A 5,124-nucleotide genomic window follows, 5' to 3' on the forward strand; every position below is an offset into this window, starting at 1 on the left:
CCAGGCGTGGTGGCAGGCACCTGTAATCCCAGCTACTTGGGAGACTGGGGCAGGATAATTGCTTGCATCCAGGAGACAGGTTGCAGTGAGCTGAGATTACGCCACTGCACTCCAGCCTGGGCTCGACAGAAGGAGACTCCCTCTCAAAAAAAAAAAAAAAAAGTTCGGCGGGCATGGTGGCTCACGCCTGTAATCCCAGCACTTTGGGAGGCCGAGACGGGTAGATCATTTGAAGTCAGGAGTTTGAGACCAGCCTGGCCAACATGGTGAAACCCCATCTCTACTAAAAATACCAAAAAAAACTTAGCTGGGCATGATGGTGCATGCCTGTACTCCCAGCTACTCGGGAGGCTGAGACAGGAGAATCGCTTGAGCATGAGAGGCAGAGGTTGCGGTGAGCTAAGATTATGCCACTGCACTCCAGTCTGGGTGACAGACTGAGACCCTGTCTCAAAAAAAAGAAAAAATCACTCCAAATCAAATTATACTTGATACAAATAAGGAGCACCCATAAAATGACAGTGGCAGATGTAAAAAATCTGTAAAATTTGATCGGGATCTAATTTTTATTGATGAAATAAATTTTCATTGTAAACTCTGCCCAGGAAATACTCCACAAAAATGATTTCTGCAGAATTAAAATGGCAAAAATTGGAAATGGGTAACTTACACTGTACAGAATATTGAACAGAGAATTAAGTATAAATGGAAATTCACCAATATTGGGTCAGATCTGATTAAAATATGTATATTTATGAAATGGAGGCAAAATGACATTGGAGGTTAAAATGGCAGGTCTAAAACATTGAGACATATATTAAACACTTAGCAGAGCAAATAATGCATGTACCTGGCAGGTGGTATGTACTCAACAAAGAGCAGATTGGGTTATTTTTTTCCTCTCTCTTTAAAACAATAATGTTTTTAATTGTGGTAAAATATATATAACCTAATACTTAGGACTTTAACCATTTCAAGTGTACAGTTCAGTGGCAATAAATATATTCACGTTGCTGTACAACCATCACCACTATCCACCTCTGGAACTTTTCCATCTTCCCAAACTGAAATTCTGTACTCATTAAATACTAATTATCTATTGCCCTCTATGACCACTATTTGACTCTTTTGTTGTTGTTGTTGTTTTGAGACAGGGTCTGGCTCTGTCACCCAGGATGGAGTGCAATGGCGCGATCTCTCCACCTCCCGGGCTCGAGCCATCTTCCCACCTCAGTTCTCCCAAGTAGCTGAGATTACAAGTGGGCACCACCATGCCTGGTTAATTTTGTATCCCTTTGACTTTCTGTGCATATGAATTAGACTACTCGAGGTACCACATATAAGTGGAATCAGATAATATTTGTCCTTTTGTGACTGGCTTATTTAACTTTGCAGTTTTTGAGGTTCTCCACATTGTAACATGTCTCAGAATTTCCTTCCTTTTTAACGCTGAATATTAATCCACTGTATATCTATACCACATTTTGTTTTGTTTATCCTTTTATGTGTCTGCTTCCACTTTTGGGTATCATGAATAATGCAGCTATGCACACAGGTGTTCAAATATTTCCAAGTCCTCCCATTCAATTCTTTTGGGTATAGACACAGAAGTCGAATTGCCGGGTCATATGGTAATTCTATTTGTAATTATTTGAGGAACCACCATACTGTTTTCCATAGTTGCTGTGCCATTTTACATTCCCAGTAACGGTGCACAAAAGTTTCGATTTTCCACATCCTCACCAACATTTGTTGTTTTTTATTTTGTTGAATAGTGGCAATCCTAATGGGTGTGTCACCAGATTGGTCTTAAAGGATGATTTCAGCTGGACCACACCTGTAATCCTAGCACTTTGGGAGGCCAAGCTGGGCGGATTACTTGAGCCCAGGGGGTCGAGATCAGCCTGGGCAACATGGGAAACCCCGTTTCTACAAAAAATACAAAAATTAGTCAAGTGTGGTGGTGCACACCTGTAGTCCCAGCTATGTAAGAGGCTGAGGCGGGAGGTTCACCTGAGACCAGGGAGGTTGAGTCAAGGCTGTGGTGAGCTGTGATCATGCCACTACACTCTAGCCTGGACAATACAGCAAGACCCTGACTCAAAAAAAAAAAAAAAAAAAAGACGATTTCTCTTCTTCTCAGTCTTACTTTAGATTTCCCTGACAGCCCCCAGTCCAGGAATAAAGTGTACAACCTGCCTGGAGAGGGAAGTGGAAGACCTCCCAGAAATTACTTTTATGTGACAGGAAAACTTCAACTTGACAAAACTAAATTAAGAGATGAGTTTACTACCACATCCACACACACAGTAAATACCAATTACTTTAGCATTGATTGAGAACTAACTCCTCTATTTGACTTATCAGATCACCCAGGTCTTGAAATCCTGGGCGAAAATCTGATTTTGATATTTGGCATTGTGTTATATTTTAAGACATTTTAATTTCTTTCTCTTTTTTATTTTGTTAAGAGATAGGCTCTTGCTCCCTTGTCCAGGCTGGAGTGTACCAGCCATTCACAGGCAAGATCATCACACACTGTAGCTTCGGATTCCTGGGCTCAAGCGATCTTCCAGCCTCAGCCTCCCAAGTAGTTGGGATTGCATGGTGTACCACTGCACTTGGCTCTTTCTGATTTACTTATTTATTTTTTGAGACAGAGTCTCGCTCTTTCCCCCAGGCTGGAGTGCAGTGGCGCGATCTCGGCTCACTGCAAGCTCCGTCTCCCGGGTTCACACCATTCTCCTGCCTCAGCCTCCCGAGTAGCTGGGACTACAGGCACCTGCCACCATCTGATTTATTTTTAAAGAGGAAGGAAGAAGGGGAAGGAGGAAGGAGAAGGAGGACAAGGAGGAGAAGAAGCAGCAGAAGGAGGAGAGGAGGGAGGAAGGAGGAGAGGAGGGAGGAAGGAGGAAGGGGGAGGTGGAGGGGGAGAGGAAGGAAGGAATGAGGGAGGGAGGAAGGAGGGAGGAAGGAGGAAGGAAGGGAGGGAGGGAGGGAGGGAGTTGGGCTTGTAATCCCAGAAGGATTACGAAGGAGGCTGAGGCAGGAGAAAGGAGGAGGAGAGAGGAGGAGGAGGGTGGAGGAGGAAAGAGGAGGAGGAAGGGGGAGAGAGGAGGAGGAGGAGAGAGGTGGAGAAAAAAGAAGGAAGGGGGAGGGAGTTGGGCCTGTAATCCCAGAGATCGTGCCATTGCACTCCAGCCTGGGCGACAGAGTGAAACCCTGTTTTTCACACACACACACACAAAAACCAGGCCTGGTGGCTCACGCCTGTAATCCCAGCACTTTGGGAGGCCGAGGTGGCAGATCACCTAAGGTCGGGAGTTCAAGACCAGCCTGACCAACATGGAGAAACCCTGTCTCTATTAAAAATACAAAAAAAGAAATTAGCCGGGGGTGGGTGGCGTATCCCTGTAATCCCAGCTACTTGGGAGGCTGAGGCAGGAGAATCGCTTGAACCCGGGAAGCAGAGGTTGCAGTGAGCCGAGATCGGGCCATTGCACTCCAGCCTGGGCAACAAGAGCGAAACTCTGTCTCAAAAAAAAAAAAAAAGAAAAGAAGAGAAAAAGAAAAAAAAGGAACAGGGAAGGAGTTGGGGGAGAAAGGGGGATGGGTGGGAGGAAAAGGGAGGGGGCAGGAGGGAGGTGGAGAGGAGGCGACCAGGGAAATCTGTTTAATTAAAACAAATCACCGCGAAGGTCCGCGGCGACTGTTGACTCGATGTGATTTCTGCCCAGTGCTCTGAATGTCAAAGTGAAGAGGAGGAGGAAGAAGAAAGAAGAAAGCAGGGTGCAGTGGCTGACGCCTGTAATCCCAACACTTTGGGAGGCCAAGGCGGGTGGATCACTTGAGGTCAGGAGTTCGAGACCAGCCTGACCAGCATGGCGAAACCCCCATCTCTACTAAAAATACAAAAATTAGCCGGGTGTGGTTGCACGTGCCTGTAATCCCATTTACTCCGGAGGCTGAGGCAGGAGAATCACTTGAACTTGGGAGGCGGAGGTTGCAGTGAGGTGAGATCGCACCATTGCACTCCAGCCTGGGCAACAAAAGCAAAACTTCATTTCCAAAAAAAAAAAAAAAAAAAAGGAAAAAGAAGAAGAGAAGAAAAAACACACAGTCCTGGAGCCCAAAGGCCATGTCTATCTTACTTAACCATTGAATCCCAGTGGCCAGCACAGGGCCAGGAACAAAGAAGGCGTAAACAATTCTTTTTTTTTTTTTTGAGTCGTAGTCTCTCTCTGCCACCTAGGCTGGAGTGCAGTGGTGGCATCACAGCTCACTGCAGCCTGGACACCCCAGGCCCAGGTGATCCTCCCACCTTAGCCACCCCAGTAGCTGGGACCCCAGGCACTTGCCACCACACCAGACTAATTTTTTAAAATATTTTTTGAGAGAGGGTCTAACTATGCTGCCCAGGCTGGTCTCAAACTTCCAGCCTCAAGCGGTCCTCCGGCCTCAGACCCCATTTGCTGGGTTTACAGGCATGAGCCACAGCACCTGCTAATTTTTCTTAAATACATAAATGAACATAAAATTCTAACAATGCATTAGTATTTTGAGGAAGGAACTGACAAAATGTTCCACTCCCTATGGGAGGAACAGACCAGCACGTTATATGAAGAATTATGAAAAATGGTCAAAATGACTGGAGAGGCCAAGCCTGGATGAGACTGGGGTGGGGTCAGGTGGGGGACGAGGTGCACCACCCTCAGATCTTTCACAAGTCTGTCATGGGCAAGAGGGCGTAGGTTTCTCACAGCCCCACTGGGGAGAATCGGCACCATTGGTGGCATTACACGAAGAGAATGTGACTTCCTATGTAAAAGAATAAGCAACTCCACGCGGTGCTGTGAGGTTAGTGCTGCGAATCCCTGAGGTGCGCAATTCCCGCGCAACCGCGGGTGGGAAACACCGAAGCCAAAACTCCACTACAGCCCTTTAGATGAAGGCGTCGTCTGATTGATGATAGTTTGGCGGGAACCTGGGCACGCCGAACAAAGGAAGTGACGTCAGAAGTCGCGCACTTGACGAGAGTGGGATCACACGGCGCTGCGTCGCGGTAGTATTGTTCTCATTGGTTGATTTCTTGCGATACCGCCCTGCCAGCTCCTTGCTTCCGCT

This window comes from Pongo abelii, chromosome 1 (genome assembly GCF_028885655.2).
Source record: "Pongo abelii isolate AG06213 chromosome 1, NHGRI_mPonAbe1-v2.0_pri, whole genome shotgun sequence".
Classification (NCBI taxonomy): domain Eukaryota; kingdom Metazoa; phylum Chordata; class Mammalia; order Primates; family Hominidae; genus Pongo; species Pongo abelii.